This window comes from Microtus pennsylvanicus, chromosome 12 (genome assembly GCF_037038515.1).
Source record: "Microtus pennsylvanicus isolate mMicPen1 chromosome 12, mMicPen1.hap1, whole genome shotgun sequence".
Taxonomy (NCBI): domain Eukaryota; kingdom Metazoa; phylum Chordata; class Mammalia; order Rodentia; family Cricetidae; genus Microtus; species Microtus pennsylvanicus.
In genome coordinates, this window is record NC_134590.1 from 6,571,681 (window position 1) to 6,591,725 (window position 20,045).

Sequence of the window (20,045 nt, forward strand, 5' to 3'; positions counted from 1 at the left end):
CAAGACTTAGGTTTACTTTTCATTGCATCTTCTTACGCTCTATTTAACTCACCAGGGTCAGATCTGTCCCGTTTGATCTGTAACACCAATTCTTAGAGTGGGCTCTTTCTCTGGTTCAGTTTCTGGTTCTAGCACTTTTGCAGCCACACAGGTGGACGGCCCAGTCCTCTGCATCTTGTCCTTTGACCTTGAAAGACAGCCAGTTCCCGGTGATGATCCCTTGTCTTACCTCTACCCCACCCTTGTCAGCAAAACAGCATTAAATTCATCCACCCAACCCCACACACTATGTTTAGAAATTATTGTTAGCTCATACATAAACCTTTAATGATCTGTTTGTGTCTACCTTTCTTATGCAGGGCTCACCTCTATCATCCCCTCTGGGTCACCCTGTGTGCTAACTGTGCCCAATAGTTAGAGGACCCAGCATCGTGTCTTGTGCTTTTTCCTTTGATGCATAGTCTGTTTGCTAGAAATAAGATCCGCCCCACTCAATGGTCTTTAGTTAAGCTTCCAAGGTCTGATTCGGATGTCACCTCTGATGACTCCAGCTTGTGTCATGTTGACACACAAATCCACCCAGTGCTTTAGGAGTCAAAGTTTTTCTTATTTTTATCATGGTGCTTAGTTTAAGAGATCCCTGAGGCTCTGATGGTCTCTATGCAATACTGAGATGATGCTCAATTCAGTGACCTCCTAAAGCCCATCTGGCTTCAAACTTCTATAGTCCTCTGCCCCACCTTCTCTGTGTGTCTGTTTCTCTGTCTCATCCTATAGTATAGCCCAGGCTACCCTCAAACCATAATCCCCAACCTCAGCCTTCTGAGTGATGGAGTCATAGGAAGTCTGTATAGGATTGTTTTGGCTATCCTGGGTTTTTTTGTTTTTCCATATGAAGTTGAATATTGTTCTTTCGAGGCCTATAAAGAATTGTATTGGGATTTTGATGGGATTGCATTGAATCTGTAGATTGCTTTTGGTAAGATTGCTATTTTTACTATGTTGATCCTACCTATCCAAGAGTATGGGAGATCTTTCCATTTTCTCTTCAATCCATATCCTCTTCAATTTCTTTCTTCAAAGACTTAAAGATTTTGTCTGTAGGTCTTTCACTTGTTTGATTAGAGGTACCCCAAGATATTTTATGTTGTTTGTGGCTATTGTGAAGGGTGATGTTTCTCTGATTTCTTTCTCAGCCCATTTATCATCTGTATATAGGAGGACTACTGATTAATCTTGCTTGTATCCTGCCACATTACTGAAGGTATTTATCAACTGTAGGAGTTCCCTGGTGGAATTTTTTGAGTCCCTTATGTAAACTATTATCATCCACAAATAATGAGAGTTTGACTTCTTCCAGTTGTATCCCCTTAATCTTCTTTTGTTGTCTTACTGCTCTAGCTAGGACTTTGAGTACTATATTGAATAGATATGGAGAGAGTGGACAACTTTGTCTTGTTCCTGATTTAGTGGGGTCACTTTGAGTTTCTCTCCATTTAGTTTGATGTTGGCTGTCAGCTTGTTGTATTTTGCCTTTATTATGTTTAGGTATGTTTCTTGTATCCCTAATCTCTCGAAGATCTTTATCATGAAGAAGTGTTGGATTTTGTTGTAGACTTTCTCAACATCTAATGAGATGATCATGTGGGTTTTTTTTTTCTTTCAGTTTGTTTATGTAGTGGACTATATTGATGGATTTTCATATGTTGAACCATCCCTGCATCACTGGGATGAAGCCTACTTGGTCATGATGGATGATTTTTCTGAGTTGGATTTGGTTTGCCAGTATTTTATTGAGTATTTTTGCACCAATGTTCATGAGGAAGATTGGTCAGTAATTCTCTTTCTTAGTTGCGTCTTTGTGTGATTTAGGTATCAGGGTAACTGTAGACTTGTAAAAAGAGTTCAGTAATGTTTTTTTCTGTTTCTATTATGTTGAACAATTTGTGGAGTATTGGTATTAGCTCTTCTTTCAAAATCTTATAGAATTCTGCACTAAAACCATCTGGTCCTGGGCTTCTTTTGATTAGGAGGCTTTTGATGACTATTTCTATTTTCTTGGGGGTTATAAAACTGTTTAAATTGTTTATCTGGTCTTGATTTAATTTTGGTATGTGGTACTTACCCAGGAAATTGTCCATTTCCTTTAAATTTTCCAATTTAGTGGAGTATATAGGATTTTGAAGTTTGATGAATCTCTGGATTTCCTCAATGTCTGTTGTTATGTCTCCCCTTTCATTTCTGATTTTGTCAACATGGATATTCTTTCTCTGCCTTTGGTTAGTTTGGATAAAGGTTTGTCTATCTTGTTTTTCTTTTTAAATGAACCAACTCTTTGTCTCATTGATTCTTTGTATTGTTTTTTTTCGTTTCTATTTTATTGATTTCAGCCCTTAATTTGATTATTTCCAACCATCTACTCCTCCTGGATGAGTTTGCTTCCTTTTTTCCTAGGGCTTTCAGTTCTGTTAATTTACTAGTGTAGGATTTCTGCAACTTCTTTGCAGATGGTGTTGTGAACTTTCCTCTTAGCACTGCTTTCATTGTGCCCCATAAGTTTGGGTATGCTGTGCTGCCATTTTCACTGAATTTTAGGAACTCTTTAATTTCCTTCTTTTTTTCTTCCTTGATCTAGTGATGATTCAGTTGAATGTTGTTTAGTTTCCATGAGTTTGTGGGTTTTCTGGAGTTAGTGTTGTTGTTGAATTCTAAGTTTAAGCTATGGTGATCTGATAAGATACAGGGGGTTATTCTATATTTTTTTTGTATCTGTTGAGATTTGTTTTGTTACCAAGTATGTAGTCATTTTTAGAGAGGGTTCCATTAGGTGTTGAGAAGAAGATATATTCTTTTGTTTGGGTGGAATGTTCTATAGATGTCTATTAATCCATTTGAATCATGACATCTGTTAGTTCTATTTTTCTGTCAAATTTCTGTTTGGTGACCTGTCCAGTGGTGAGAGTGGGGTGTTGAAGTCTCCACTATTGGTGTGTGTGGTTTGATGTGTGATTTATGCTGTAGTAATGTTTCTTTTACAGATGTGGGTGCCCTTGTATTTGGGGCATAGATGTTCAGAATTAAGACTTCATCTTGTTGGATTTTTCATATGACAAATATGACATGTCCTTCTTCTCTTTTGATTATTTTTAGTTTGAAGTTTTTGTTAAATATTAGGATAACTACACCAACTTGTTTCTTAGGTCTATTATCTTTTTCCAACCCTCTACTCTTAGGTAATGTCTGTGTTTGAAGTTGAGGTGTGTTTCTTGTATGCAGCAGAAGGATGGAGTCTGTTTTCGTATCCATTCTGTTAGTTCGTGCCTTTTTATAGGCAAATTGAGTCCATTGATACTAAGGGATATTATTGACCAGTGATTGCTAGTTCCTGTTATTTTTGTCTTTGTTGTTGTTGATGATATTGTATATGTGTTTCCCTTCTTTGGATTTGCTGGTTTGGGATTATCTATTGCTGTGTCTTTATAGATGTAGCTAACTTCCTTGGGTTGGAGTTTTCCTTCTAGTACTTTCTGTTGGGCTGGATTCATTGGTAGGTATTGTTTAAATCTGGTTTTGTCTTGGAATGTCTTGTTTTGTCCATCTCTGGTGATTGAAAGCTTTGCTGTGTATAGTAGTCTGGGTTGACATCCGTGGTCTCTTAGTGTCTGCATAACACCTGTCTAGGACCCTCTGACTTTCATTGTTTCCATTGAGAAGTTGGGTGTAATTCTAATAGGTCTGCCTTTATATGTTACTTGGCCTTTTTTCTTTTTAGCTCTTAGTATTCTTTCTTTATTTTGCATGTTTAGTGTTTTGACTATCATGTGGCGGGGGCTTTTTTTGTTTTGTTTAGTCTATTTGTTGTTCTGTAAACTTTTCGTACTTTCATAGGTTGTACTTCTTGTACTTTTTTATGTTAGGAAAGTTTTCTTCTATGATTTTGTTGAATATACTTTTTGTACTTCTGTTGATATTATTCTTAGGTTTGTTCTTTTTCACAGTGTTCCATATTTCCTAAATATTTTGTGTTAAGAATTTGTTGAATTTAACATTTTCTTTGGCGGATGAGTCTATTACCTCTATCGTGTCTTCTATGCTTGAGATTCCCATCTCTTGTATTCTGTTGTTTATGCTTGTGTTTGTAGATCCCAATAGTTTACCAGATTTTTGATTTCCAGAATTCCCTCAGTCGATATTTTCTTTGTTGCTTCTATTTCATTTATTAAGTCTTGAATCATTTTCTTCATCTGTTTGGTTGCTTTTTTTTTTTTAAAGGGGTTTGTTGATTTCCAAGTTTTTGTTTGTCTTTTCCTCTGTTTCTTTAAGGAAGTTTTTCATTTCCTCTTTAAGGGCCTCAATCATCTTCATCAAGTTATTTTTACAGTCATTTTCTTCTGCTCCATCTGCGTTGGGATGTTCAGATCTTGCTGTTGTAGATCCACTCACTTCTGGAGGTGCTGTATTACTGTTTATGTTGTTGAGTGTATTCTTACACTGTTGTCTCTCCATCTCTTCCTCCAGTTGAAACAGGTGGAGCCTGTGCTCAGGGCGTCTCCCTTTCTCCAACTGGTGTAGTTGGGGGCTGTGGCTCTGTTGATCTCTCTTAGGGGGCCTGCAGCTCAAGTGGGCACTCTCCTATGTGCAGGAACTTCTGTGTCTCCATAGGTCATCGATGTGACTTGGGATCAGGTACAGAGAATGGCACTGGAGGCTGGCTGGGGCACAGCACTCTCCCAGAGGAACTTCCTACTACAGTTTCTGGAAGCCACTCATGCTTCCCCTCCTCCCTGAGGGGCCCCCAGCTGTGTCACCCCTGCTCACGCTTCTGCTTCTCTACCCCCCATATTTCATTTTTTGTTGTAATAGGAGCGGCGGGGCTGCGTCCCCGACACCCAGCCGCCCACATGGCTAGCTTATGCCCCCAAATAATTATACAGAAAATGTATTCTTTTTTTTTTTTTTTTTGGTTTTTCGAGACAGGGTTTTTCTGTGGCTTTGGAGCCTGTCCTGGAACTAGCTCTGTAGACCAGGCTGGTCTCGAACTCACAGAGATCCGCCTGCCTCTGCCTCTCGAGTGCTGGAATTAAAGGCATGCCCACCATCGCCTGGCCGGAAACTGTATTCTTTTAAACACTGCCTGGCCCATTAGTTCCAGCCTCTTATTGGCTAGCTCTTACATATTGATCTAACCCATTTCTAATAATCTGTGTAGCCCACGAGGTGGCTTACCACGGAAGATCTTAACCTGTGGCTGTCAGGTGGGAGAATCATGGCGACTCCCTGACTCAGCTTCTTTCTCCCAAAATTCTGTTCTGTTTTCTCCACCTACCTAAGGGTTGGCCTATCAAATGGGCCTAGACAGTTTCTTTATTAATAAGAAATCACTCCCACATCATTTCCCCCTTTTCTGTTTAAACAAAAAAGAAAGGCTTTAACTTTAACATAGTAAAATTACATATAACAAAACAGTTACCAAATAAGAATTACAGTTACAATATTTATTTCTACTTTATCTTTTATCATAACTAAGGAAAACTATAACTATCTATCCATTCTTTAACTCCACCAAAGACTCCAGAAGGATATAATATTACCTAAGCAAACAAAAAATCCCAAACCCTAGAAACGACAGAGACATCTTGCTGCCTGGACAGTCACCCAAAGTTCCTCTGTACCATTGGGGCATCCATCTTTGGCCTTCAGGCCCATAGTATACAGCAGACATTTCCATGAAGCAGGAAATTTTAAAGACAGTTCAGTCACTTCCTGCTGTTTCCTGCAGAATGTCTCACAGACTCTCATGAATCAGGAACCCCAAAAGACCATCTTACCTTTAGGCAAGTTCAGCAGTCCTCTCTCTGTGGGTTCTCTGTGTCCAGTTTATGCAACAGTCCAGGCAAGAACAGTTTCTTGCCCAAATGGCTATCAAACTCCATGAGGAGCCTCTTCAATGCCCATCTTCCTCTTGAAGTAGCTGGGGCTGCCAGGAGCAGACATGTCTCATTGCCATGACAAACCCTAAGTTATTAAAATATTTTAAATTCCATATTTTGCAGTCTTTGAGAGATATGAAGAATGTCTATCTAACTGAAATATATCTTTATAGCTAGAAAATCTAACTAACATGACTACAAGCTTTACTATTATCGATGATTATCCATTAGCAACCTATATTTCCTACTATACATTACATTTTAAATGAACTACACAATCACAATACCTTAATCAATATCAGAAATACATATACATATAACAAAATTGACCTTAAAATCCATACCAATGTAAATTATTCATATCTATATCATATCCCCCTTTAAATGTAAAAGAACATTTGTAAACAATATTTGGGAACATGGGTGTTGTAATAGGAGCAGCGGGGCTGCGTCCCCGGCACCTGGCCGCCCACATGGCTAGCTTATGCCCTGAAATAATTACACGAAAACTGTATTCTTTGAAACACTGCCTGGCCCATTAGTTCCAGCCTCTTATTGGCTAGCTCTTACATATTGACCTAACCCATTTCTAATATCCCTGTAACACCACAAGGTGTCTTACCAGGGAAGATCTTAACCTGCATCTGTATCCGGTAGGAGAATTATGGCTACTCCCTGACTCAGCTTCTTTCTCCCAGCATTCTGTTCTGTTTTCTCCGCCTACCTAATTTTATGTCCTATTAAAGGGCCAAGGCAGTCTCTTTATTTAACCAATGAAATTAACACAAGCCAGAAGACTCTCCCCCATCACATGGGCGCAGTTTTTTCTCTCCAAACTGCTTCCTACTGAATGGGGCCACTGTTATTCAGGTCTTTTATGGAATAACCTGTCTGCTAGGTTCATCTCAGTCAGCAGTTGAGCAAAGTAGTTTTTTGACGGTGTTCACAGCAACCTTTCAGGAGGGTGAGGTCTATCATACCATATTGGAATAGAAGAAATGCACAGGGTCTCATCCTCTGTGAAAACAAAAGAAGACCCTTTTCAAAGCATCATATCCTTAGACCCAAATTCTGAAGTCATACCCTCATGATATCCATTCTGGTTCCACTTGGCAGCCTATATAATGAAATGTCTCTCTGTAATTAGCTCCTTTACAGTCAAAAATTTTAAAGAAAACACCATGTACATAATCCAGACTCTCTGTGAATTTTCCATCCATCACGTTGGGCGCCACTCTGTTGTAATAGGAGTGGCGGGGCTTCGTCCCCGACACCTGGCCGCCCACATGGCTAGCTTATGTTCCGAAATAATTACACGGAAACTGTATTCTTTTAAACACTGCCTGGCCCATTAGTTCCAGCCTCTTATTGGCTAGCTCTTACATATTGATCTAACCCATTTCTAATAATCTGTGTAGCCCATGAGGTGGCTTACCACGGAAGATCTTAACCTGCGGCTGTGTCAGGTGGGAGAATCATGGTGACTCCCTGACTCGGCTTCTTTCTCCCAGCATTCTGTTTTGTTTACTCCATCCACCTAAGAGTTGGCCTATCAAATGGGCCTATGCAATTTCTTTATTAATTAACCAATGAAAGCAACAGATTAGAAAGAAATCACTCCCACATCAGATATTTACTAGAGTATTAGTGTAGTATAGATTCTTACTAGAGTATTAGTGGAGTGTAGATTCTTAGTAGAGTAGTAGTCCACAGATTCTTACTAGAGTATTAGTGGAGTATAGATTCGTGGGGTGGACGGAAGGACTGTCTTATGCTACAGGACACACCATTAAAGATGCTTTTTAAGGGGGCTGGAGAGATGGCTCAGTGGTTAAGAGCATTGCCTGCTCTTCCAAAGGTCCTGAGTTCAATTCCCGGCAACCACATGGTGGCTCACAACCATCTATAATGAGGTCTGGTGCCCTCTTCAGGCCTGCAGGCATACACACAGACAGAATATTGTATACATAATAAATAAATAAATGATGCTTTTTAAAGAAGATTTAGCTTTATCTTATATGTATGCGTGTTTGCCTGCACATGTGTGCCTAGTGCCCAAAGATACAGAAGAGGGTGTTGGATTCCCTGGTTCTGGAGTTACAGACAGTTATGAGTTGTCATGTGGGTACTGGGAACCAAACCTGAGTCCTGCAAGAGCAGCAAGTTCTCCTAATGGCTGAGCCATCACCCCAATTCCCATTGAGGATGCTTATGTATGGACATGAGATCTGTAGGCATGGCTAACTCGAAGCTGGAGGCCAGATGTGACCTGTGACCTGATTGTGTGTGTTTTTTGAACTGTGACTAGATTGTCATTTTCAAAGATTTGAAAATATCTCGAAAGAACAATGATTTGTGGTACCAGTGTCCATATATGAACTATATCTGGAGCATAGCCACACTTATTTACTACATGTGACTTCTTTCACCCCACAATTGCAGCATTAAGCAATTATAACAAACACATCCTTGCAAAGTAGTTATTATCTGGCCCTGGATTTGCCAGGCCTCGTTCTAGGCTACACACTCTAGGCTGCCTCAGGATGCTTCAGTTGTTGCCAGCCAAAGGGAGGTGACACGCCCTGGAATTCTAGTCCCACAGCTGAAAACACTGGCATTGCGGTTGGTCTCTGCTCTCTTCTGCCAGTGAAAGTTTATGCAATTGGGTTTTGCTTGACTCTTCCTAACTTGCAGCCAGAAGCTGTGTATAGTCTGGAAGCCAGGCTATTTTTGCTTATAGCATGTTCCGTCTATGAGAGCACATTGCAGAAGCTCGGAAATACAGATCCCTGCATTCGTTAAGATGGTAGCTTCTGCTGGGCATGCTGGCCCATGGCTCCTTCTGAGGAGGCTGTGGAAGAGGATCTTAAGTATGAGGCCCATTTTGTCTGCTCAGCACCATCCTGAATGGAAGTTTGAATGGAGGGTGGGGGTGAGGATGAGGCTTCCAGTGCAGTGCTTGCCCGGCATCTGTAGGTCTTGCACACACTTGGGATCACTTTCACACATTGATTAGCTATAATTATGATTATGATCTAAGTAGACATTGAGTACCCACTATGTGTGGCCCCACACATGCATTGTGATACTCGGTTCTCTTACACTAGAAAACAGAGGGGATTCTCTGATTTAACTTAAGCTGGGCAAGGTGTGTTCGAGGGTTGATTGATGACTTTTCTTTGTGAGCTTTCCCAGCTCCGAGGGATCAAATGCCATCCACAGCATGCCTCCAATGTTTCTAAAGATATTCCGGAAGCACTCCAGCCAAGGTGCTGCTTTTAAAGATCAGGCCCACAGGATCCAGGATCCATTTCCCATGAGGCTGCACACATCAGGCCAATGAGATGAGGATCTAGGATCCATCTCATATGCAAATAGTTTAATTTGTTTAATTATAATATCTTAACTTTCTGAAACTAAATCTAATTAATTTCAAGGCCAGGCCTTTGAACACATGAAATCTAGGACTGGAGAGGTGGCTTAGCTTAGCTGCTCTTCCAGAGGTCCTGATTTGGATTCCCAGCAACCACATGGTGCTCACAACCATCTGTATGGGATCTGGTGCCCTCTTCTGGCATAAAGTTGTACATGCAGAGCACTCATCAATTAACTAAGCAAATCTTAAAATAAAAATGATAATCAGAAATCAGAGGAGGGAGGGAGGGGGGGGAAGCAGGCTTTTGAGAGTGGGGACTGAGCTCAGGGACACTGCTCCAGAAATAAAGACGGGATTGCTGACTGTTGACTGTCAGTGCTTCTTCCTTGGTGTTTCCCCGCTCTGGTTCCCAGCTGCTGCCCGGATTCTGATTGTTCAGCTGTTCTGTTCTTCTGCAGCTTGTATGGTTGACTTGATCTGGACCAGCGGCTCAAGGTTAGGACCTGATGGACCAAAGAGCTGTCTGTGTTTCTACTTATGTTGGATATTTAGGGAAAGTATTTCGTGAATCCGAGTTTCGTTTTTAAATCAAAGTGATTATTTAAAATAATAATGTCAATAGTTATTGTTGCTGGATTCATTTTTTTCTTTTGAAATTTTAAATCTCATTTCCTTATTCATGAAGAAATTTGTAAGAACTTAATAATTATATAACATAACATTCTGTTTAATTTTTGACTGCCAATAGTGTCTTTTATTTCCAGTCCCCTTCAATGGGTTCTGCCAGGGAATTGTTTCCTTAATATTCTGAGTGTTATTCATATTTGGGTTCAGGGTGTGGTTGTTATAATCAGGGAAACTCTCACGAGAGAAGAAAATGCCGTCATGTGTGTAGGGCACTTCCTGAGTACCAGCTGTGTCTGGAGATTAGAATTCTCTGGCAAGATCATACTCAAGACACATTTCTTGTTCCTTACCAGCCTGGCTACAGCCATGATGGAACACACAGAGCGAGCATAGGGTCAGTTGGCCTCCCTCCTACCCTCATACCCTTCCACCATTTATAAAAGTTTTTTTCTGTGTAAAAATACTTGACATGGTGACTTCATCTGAGTATTAAGGAGGAACAAATCCCACTGTCTTTGCTAGAGAATAAAGATTGCTATCCTTGAGTAAACACTTATTTCCTGGGCTCAGAGATGACTTGACGGGTAAAATTTGCTGTGTCGATATGAAGCCCTGAGGTCAGACCCCAGCACCCAGTGAAAGCCAACTGGGGCCATGTACTCCTACAGCCCCAGTACCTGGGGACAGTGGATCAGAGGGCTCTCTTGTCAGTCAGCCAGCCAGTCAGTCTCAGAAAGCTGAGATGGGGAGTGACTGAGCAAGATACTGTGTTAACCTCTGGTGTATACACCTGCACATGCAGACACACACACACACACACACACACACACACAATTTCTGAGTTAGCTTCCAACAATAGTACAAGACTGGTATAGTTATTGTTTTTTTTTTGGGGTGGGGGTTGTTTTGTTTTTTGGGTTTTGTGTGTGTGTTTTGTTTTATTACTTTTTGGGGGCCTGCCACTAGCTCCCAAACAAATACACAGAGATTTATTCTTGCTTATCAGTGCCCAGCCTTAGTTTGGTTTATTTCTAGCTTTTCTTAACTTAAATTATTTTATCCACCTTTGCCTCTCGATTCTATGCCTTTCTTTACTTTTTACTCTGTGACTGGCTGGGTAACTGGCCCCTGGTTTCCTCCCCTCCTCCTTCTCCTTTTTTTTTTTTTGCTCCTCCCTCTTATTTATTATTCCTCCTGGCAGCCCTGCCTATCCTTCTCCTGCTTAGCTATTGGTCGTTCAGCTCTTTATTAGACCAGTCAGGTGTTTTAGACAGACAAAGTAACACATCTTTATAGAGTTAAACAAATGCAACATGAAAGAATGCAACACATCTTTGCATCATTAAACAAATATTCCACAGCATAAAAGAATGTAGCACATCTTAAAATAATATCCCACAACAGACTGGATCCAGATTTCTCTGTCTTCAAATTTTAGCTGAAGCTGGGTTTTCAATTTTTCTGGCAAGTTGCTCTAATGTCTCTGAGTGTGTTTCTCCATCTCTCATTTTGTGGCAATACATGAGTCCATTTCTGTGAAAGTACCTAGCACTGTGTGTCTGAGTCCGAGGACCTTAGACTGCATTTTCTGACCCAGAGGCAGGAAGCTGAGCTCCCTAGGGACCAGCACCAGCCCTGGCTACTCAGTGTAGATGCAGTGCCTCTAAAGGACGGAATAGCTGGTATTTTCCACATGGGAAGCCCGGTCACCAGCCGGTGAGTGGAAAAGACTGGGTTTGAGTAGTTGACGTAGGCAGAAGTAGAGCTGCAGAAACCCGCGAGGCTGGGCTGGGCTGAGGACAGGCCGGGAAGACTGTTGGCTTCCTGAAGTTGAAAACCTGGTAAACATGTCCATAGCCTGAGCTGACATATTCTTTCACCCACAGCCCTGCAGCCCCACTTTCCCTTGTTCTTGCCTCTCTGCTGTAAGGGCGCAGCCCTCATCACCTGTGTCCTCGCCCCACCCAGACTCTCATGGCAAATGGCTGAGTGCATCTGTGCTCACGGAGTGCACTTCATATGGTGCTCGCTCTATCCCGGAGACCTTCATATGGTGCTCGCTCTATCCTGGAGACCTTCATATGGTGCTCGCTCTATCCCGGAGACCTTCATATGGTGCTCGGTCTATCCCAGAGACCTTCATACGGTGCTCGCTCTATCCCGGAGACCTTCATATAGTGCTCTGTCTATCCCAGAGACCTTCATACAGTGCTCGGTCTATCCCAGAGACCTTCATACGGTGCTCGGTGCTCGCTCTATCCCAGAGACCTTCATACGGTGCTCGGTCTATCCCAGAGACCTTCATACGGTGCTCGGTCTATCCCAGAGACCTTCATACGGTGCTCGCTGTATCCCGGAGACCTTCATACAGTGCTCGGTCTATCCCAGAGACCTTCATATGGTGCTCGGTCTATCCCAGAGACCTTCATACAGTGCTCGGTCTATCCCAGAGACCTTCATATGGTGCTCGGCGCTCGCTCTATCCCTGAGACCTTCATACGGCGCTCACTCTATCCCAAAGACCTTCATACGGTGCTCGGTCTATCCCGGAGACCTTCATACGGTGCTCGTTCTGTCCCGGAGACCTTCATATGGTGCTCGTTCTGTCCCGGAGACCTTCATATGGTGCTCGTTCTGTCCCGGAGACCTTCATATGGTGCTCAGCGCTCGCTCTATCCCTGAGACCTTCCTATCCAGGGCACGGTTTACATCTTGTAAATAGGATTCCAATCCAGTTGGTTGTGTCATCATTGAGAACCATCATTCTTATTACATGGTTACAGAACAAATAGGAAAATACATAAAGTTTATGGTGACTCCCAAATATAGGAAGGTGACAAAGCCAAATTGGGGTTTTTGAACACTGTGGAATCAGCTTGGTTTGTTGTTGGAGACCGTGGGTAGGCCCGTGCTGGGAGTACGAGATCAGATGTGTTGTGCCATTCAGGGCTGTACAGTTTGTCTGGATGCTATTTTAAGATACACAGTTTTTATGCCTCTTTCTCCCTCATGTAAGAATCTTTCAGGAGTTGAGAGACCTGACTGGCCTGCTCCTCCTTGCTCTCTGGGGTCTCTGAGCTAAACATCTCTCCCTGGGAACAAATACTGAGTTGTCATCACTGGCTGAGAGAGTCATTCCCCCTTCCCCAGAGAGGGGGGGGGGAGAGACAGAGGGAAGCCTATTCGGAATTTATTTTTGTTTATATGATTCTAATGGTCACAAGTATTTTTTAGAAAAAGAACAGAAAAACTACTTTTAGCTAAGTATTTCTGAAGATGTAATATTTTTCTTGTTACTTTCTGAGCAGATTATATTTAAGTGCATTTTTTGTTTTGTTGTGTTTTTTTTTCTTTTAGCTTTAAAGCATTAAAAGGAAGAGAAAGACTCACTGAAAATACCCTAGAATCAGCTTAGACAAAAGAACTCTAGACTCTCTGCTTATTGCTCCCTACCTTTATGTGTGTGTGTATATGTGTGTGTGTGTATAATAAACCATATAGAAAAAGGTACATTGTAGATTCACACATTCCTACAAAACAGTGTATTTGTCTGTTTTTGTTCTGAAGTTTCATGTTAAAAAGTGGTATTATGTAGCGAGTTGTTTTTCAACATCCTGTCTTTATGCATTTTAAGTCTTCAAATGAACCCATTCTGTTCCATGAAGTTTGCTCATTTCCGTTAGTAAGGACCAGCTCAGATTATGTCTGCTCTCCCACACATCCTATGCACGTGCAAGAGTGTCCCTGGGCATGTGCTTGTGACTGGAGCTGCTAGTTGAGATGGCATGCTTGTGTTCAGTGTCACTAGCTAAACTGGCTAAATGTCACACTGAACTTTAGTATTGTCTTCTTTCCCCGCTGTTGTGTAATTACAATTACAGTGGCAAATGGGAACAAAGGTTTTATCTTTTGGTCCTGAGATCAGGAGTCAGAAATTATCTAACAGTGTAAAAGTACCAGCGTCCAGAGCTGTGTTCCTTCTGAAGGGACAGGGGTGGGGTGACGCGAGCCTCTTCCTTTGTCAGCTTCTGGGGTTCACCCGATTCCTGGCTCATGGCTGCAGTTCCTTGATCCTGCTCCCCCAGCCACATCTTGTCTGGCTCTCATGCTCCTCCCCTGACTTTGTGAACATACCAGCCTGGCTCAGAACATTCTTCTCATCTCAGGGTCCTTGACTTTGTCATATTTGCAAAGTCCTTTTTATTTATTCGGAGGCAGGTCTCATTAGATAGCCCCGGTTGGTTGAATTTAGTTATGTAGACCAGACTGGCCTGAAACTCAAAGAGATCTATCTGCCTGCTGGGTTCAAATGCAAGTGCCAGGCTGGAAAGATGGCTCAGCAGTTAAGAGCACTTGCTTCCGGGGAGCTCCAGCACCCTCTTCCATCCCTCAAGGGTGCTGCACACACGTGGTGCATTTAGATACAGGCAGGCAAAACTCATACACATAAAGTAAAAATAAACTCAAACACCAACATGTGCCACCACATCTGGCCTTGCAGAGTCCCTTTTGCCGTGGAAACTGTCGGGCATCCAAGGGTGACAACTGAGGTATCGTGGCCTGGGACTTCTCTGCTTTATGTGAATGTGGGCTCTTTTGCTTTAGTGGAAAGATTTACTTTGGCTGACTGTAAACTTGTTCTTACTAATTTGCATTTCATTTATTCCTAGTCCGGTTATTCAGCCTTCCTAAGATTTGTGGGTGTTTGTTTCTGTTTTCTGTGAAGTGTGTATTTGTGCTTTGATCACTTTTGGGGTGGGGGTTGTTTGCTTTTCTGTCATTGATTAGAAGGTGCTCTTTGTATGTGTTAGATCTGTCTCATGCTTTTCTGTTCATTCAGGTGTCACAGGCTTCTCCCCCTCCCCAGTTTGGGACTTGTGTGTTATTAGTTTTCTTTTGTTGATTTGGATGTACAGTGGCTTTTAATTTTGATAAAGCTGATTCTGTATTGTTATATGTCTAGTTTTGTTTAACATTCTTTCTTACACTGAGCTTAGGGAACATTTTCCAACTTTGTTATAGCTCATTCCGCAACCAGGCGACTGTGTGAGGCAGGAGGATCATGAACTTGAGTGCAGTCTGGTCTACAGCGATGCTCTTAAACAAGTTTCATTCCCATTAGCGTGTAATACTGTGGTGGGGGCAGGGGGTGTGAGTGGCAGCATCTGCACTTCAGGAGGCCAAACACAGAATCGGGTGACTTGGAGCTGTGAGTTAATACCTGGGGTGTTTCTATGGCCACGGCTCAAATTACCTCAGGATTAAGAAAAGTCAAGTATCAGGCAGTTAAAAATTGTCAGGCAGTTAAAAATGTTTAGTTTTCATTTCAAGCAGAAGAAAGCCTTGGTGTAGAAAGAAAGCCCTGGTTACAACATGCAAGGAGGGTCAGAGAGCTGTATGCGTTCATCCAGATGTTGAGGACCGCTCTCTAAGCTTAGGGTGGTCTGGCCCATCCAGGTGTTGAGGACTTTTCTCTTAGTTTATGGTGGTTTAGCCCATCCAGATGCTGAGGAATTCTAGCTTAGGGTGGTTGAGGACCGCTCTTAGCTTATGTGACTCATTACTTTTAAGACCAGTATACACTGACTTGGTTACATCTTTGGAGAAAGGCATGTTGTCACATCATGGAGGGAGTGAAGACCTGAGCTGGCATTTCCGTGATGTTTTATATATAGCAGACACTGAAGGAATTCAATTTCAACAAAGCCCTGTGGCTGGAATTCAACATCACAGACTGCAGCGCATTGTGTCCCCACACACAGGGAAAGATGACCATAGCTCAACTACTGCCCTATAACCCCAGACCTTCAAATTTACTTTTCCTTACTTGGATTTTTGAGATGGGATCTTACCTTATCGCAGGTCGGCTGGATCTTACAATCCTCCTCCCTCAGACTCTTGAATGTTGATGTTACAGATCTACCGGGGACTTGCAGTGGAGCCCAAGCTGTTCTCCCATTTGAGATCCTCTTGTCTCTGCTTCCTGAGCTCTGAGACACAGCTGTGCATTGTATTATACTGTGGCCCTCTGACTCAATGTAAATCACCTTCCCTAAGCTTCCCTTAGATACCTTTATTCATCTCAACTATATTGATCATCTTTTTCTTATGCATCAAACAGTCTCTCTGTTTGTCTCTGTCTCTCTCTTTCTCTCTGACAGGGTCTCACTGTGTAGTTTTGGAACTAGCTATGTAGACCAGGCTGGCCTTAAAACTCACAGAGATTCCTGACTCTGTCTCCCAAGTTCTGGAATTAAAGGCATGCACCTTTGTCTGTTTCTTATTTACCAGGTATCATCAGGTGTTGGGCAAGAAAAGTTGAGCTGGACATCACCTTTGCCTTCTGTACCATATACTTTTTATTTTTTTAAGTCTGGTGTTGGAAAAATAGCATTTACATAGTGCACTATGGGAACAAAAAAGAGTAGTTGCCTGTGAAATTGAGGGTAGGGAATGCTTTCTCCAAAGAGAGGCAGCTGAGCTGAGATTTAAAGCTCATTTATGAGCATGGAAGCCCTGGCCATGGCTGGATGGACTTGGGATCTGGGGTGTGATGATTCCCAGCATTGCAGGGGCCACAGTAGGGACCCGTGGCTTGGCTGCTCAATCTACAAAGCAGCAACAATCACTTGCACACGCGCTCTTCATTGTCACTGCACTGGGGCTCTGGAGAGGCGAAGGATTAGAGACCGCACCTGTGGGGGAATTCGTAGATCATTGAGGGGTAGTGATGGCTGGATAGCAGTCTTTAAGCAAATTGGTACCTTTTCAGCTTAGACTAATGTGTAATACAGCCTTTGTTCTGGAGACAATTTAGGGGGTTTGTGAAGGGTTTTCATTTAGTAAGAGGTAGGATACATAAATTACAAAGTTTTAAAAAAATAAATGCTATAATATTTAACTTTTTGAGAAATAGTCAATCTGGCCTGCCCAGATTTCTCTCAATAACTTTGAGAGAAAATCTGGTTTTGCCAGTTAGAAAGCAAGTGATATTTTGTTTATTTTTTAATGTATTAGCCCATCACAGACTGAATTCAGGATACAAACCTGACTAAGATTTGGTTTTCACCACTGAAGAAATTATTAGATTAGTGAGGGGAAACCCATTCATTACTTAATGTATCTTAAATAGATAATAACAGTTTGTCCTGGAACCCCATTTGAGTGATCATAGCCTGAGAACACAGATTCTGGTTTCTCCAAAATTCCATATTCTAAGGTGGTTAGCATAGTAACAGAACCTAACACACAAAGAGCCCTGAGGGCTGGGTACTTAGAGGGCATTGCTGTGAACTCAAGCAGGAGCTCCAGGGAGAGGAGGGAATCCCGGAAGCAGCAGCCTCAGGGGTGTTCGATGGCATTCTGAGCCTTTTGATTGGCTCAATTAGTGGTCTGTACATTCCAGAGACTTACACGATGTGGCTAGTAGGTGCAGAGATAGCCCAAGATAGTTTGTAATCAGGTCCTGAGCTCCCACCTTGCAGCACACCGGCCTCTCCACAATCACAGAAGGTATAGTCATCTTATGGTCAAGCGGATGGGTCTTTTTTTTCCAGGAATTTTGCTCCATACTCAAGACAGAGTAGTCTTAAGACCTACTATAAGAAAAATGTCCCTGTGGGTGGGATAAAGTGGCCTGTGCGCTTGGGGACCACTTAGCCCTGAGAAGGTGACATCAAGGCCAAGTACTTTGCAGGTAGGCAAAGCTGAGGAGGGCTCATTCTTGAGAGAAAACAGCATCAACCCATGCAAGGAGCACTGAAAGTATCACCAAGGCTAGGGTTGGGTGTGGAGGGGGGCTTCCTTCCAGGAGAATTTGGACTGGAATCTGCTGAGGGAGGCGGTGCGCTAAAAGAAACCAGAGCATCTGGAAACTCAGATATTAGATCGAGTGTTTTAATGCATTCTCAGGAATAGAGACTCAAATGTTGTGGCATTTTTGCTGTTCACAAGGTAGTTCCGGACCCGTGGAGGACGCTGTTAAGATGACGTACCAGTCCTGTAGTGTGAGATGCGGGGTACCAGTCCTGTAGTATGAGATGTGGGGTACCAGTCCTGTAGTATGAGATGCAGAGTACCAGTTTTGTAGTATGAGATGCGGGGTACCAGTCCTGTGGTGTGAGATGTGGGGTACCAGTCCTGTAGTATGAGATGCAGTTTATCAGTTGGTTCAAAGATCAAGGCTTTGGCTTTGCTGCTTTCCTTTTTTGCTTTCTTTCTTTGTGTTTTTTGGTATTTGTTTGTTTTGAGACAGGATCTTACCATATAGTCTAGGCTGACCTGGGACCTGTGCTGGACTTTCAGGTACAAACCACTGTGCTCAACTTTCAGTTTGGTTTTGAATTTGGAGACAGGGTCCCTTGTAGTCCTGGTTAGCCTCAAACTCTATGTAGCAGAGGAGAACTTGAACTAATCTTCCTGCAGCTCACTTCTGAGGATGGGGTTCCAGGTGTGTGACAGCCACCATGCTGGGTTTATGTTGTTTGGGAGCACAGGCTTGAGACCCAGGGCCTTGTGCATGTTAGGCGCATACTTACAACTGAGCTTCGTCCACAGCCTAAAATTTCTCTCAATTCTTGACTGTCTCCACCTCTGGAATGCTGGCATTAAAGGCTTGCGCCAAGAGAAAATGATGCTAAATCCTGTAGGGTTAGATCTGTCCTGTGCTGTCCAAGGACTTGAGGCTACCAACCATGTCTTTCATCTCTTTCTCTGTTAGTCCTGTGATTTTGCCTCATGTGTTGTTAACTTTCACTCAGGAAGGAGAGGTAGGCGCCCAGGTGGATCGGCTCCCTTCTGCCTGATGCTTTGCCCTTGTTCAGCAAGGAATGCAGGAAATTAATCTGGTTTCTCCAGTTTTTCTTTTGGTTGGAGTTATCATTTCTCTATCTTGTATTTGTTGTTTGTTATTTAAAATCGGGGTCTCATTGTGTGGCTCTTGCTACCTGTCCAGAGCATAGATCTAACTCCTTGGAGTTCCCCCTGCCTCTGCCCCTCAATGCTGGGGTTATAGGCAAGTGTCTTCACAGCTGGGGGACTTTAGCATCATGGCTTTGATCAGGAGACCGTGATCCAAGCTGTTACAGTCGTCCTGTTGTGCTGACACCAGTGTCTGTTGTGTTTATAACTTTTCTTGGTAGCTTTTATCTACACACACACACACACACACACACACACACACACACACACACACCCCTTTCTCTTATTTGTTTTAGCTCAGCACTCAGAATTTACCTTTATTTTCCTTTCTTCTGAAGCCCTGGAGCATGAGTGATAGGATTGAGGAATGGCTGTTCCCTCAGGCCAGGGAACTCTCTGGGGAAGGCTTTCTCTTGGACAGCTGGTCTTCCCTCCCTTGGGTTGTATTCTGGGCGGGACCTTCTCTTACAGAAAGTTTTCCCACCCTTTGCCAGAAGCAGACACCCGGATCTCCCCTCTCTAGAGTGAAACTCTTGGGTTGAAACCTGGGCAGTTTTATGTCTGCTCATCCTGAGACCACACACCTCGAACTTTTCCTTCCTGCTGGCCACTCTCCTGCAGCTTGTCACAGTGAGGTTTTTCACCCATTCGTGGCTCCACGGGCTTCTGGGGTGAAGCAGATTTCACATCAGCCATCTGAGTAGAGAGTCTTTCCTGTTTATTCAGTGGTTTCGCTGTCAAGGCAAGAGTCCTGCTTAAGATTTTCATGGTATGATAAACTTTAGCTTTGCTTTTTCTTTTAAGTTTTTCCTGTCACTCGCTCTCTGCTCTGATAATTACCTGTACATTAGTGCTGTGCACACCACACCACTTACCAACCGTTTCCTTCATGTGGTGGTGTGTGCCTACACGCTGAGAGCATGAGCCCTCACTCACCTGGACTGTGATGGAGGCCCTGCTAAAAGTCGTGATAACCAAATGGTCGTAAAAACATGTGCACCTTGATGGTATCTTTTTGACTTAGTATTTCTCAGTAGCATCCTTGAAGATGCAACCCCAGCTGAGAACTATCATGGAACTCTCTGGTTGCTCTAACCAAGACAACTGGCTTAAATTTTAATCAACCATGTTTCCATGTCTCCATTTTTGCTGTACTAAGTATGTAGTTTGTTAATTAGTTTTGTCAAATTTGA

The 20,045-nt window shown here is 42.7% G+C and overlaps 1 protein-coding gene across 5 annotated transcripts in view; it reads left to right on the forward strand.

The window, feature by feature from the left end:
* Wdfy3 (WD repeat and FYVE domain containing 3) overlaps positions 1-20,045 on the forward strand; it is a 255,135-nt gene that overhangs the window by 59,026 nt on the left and 176,064 nt on the right. The window lies entirely within an intron of this gene.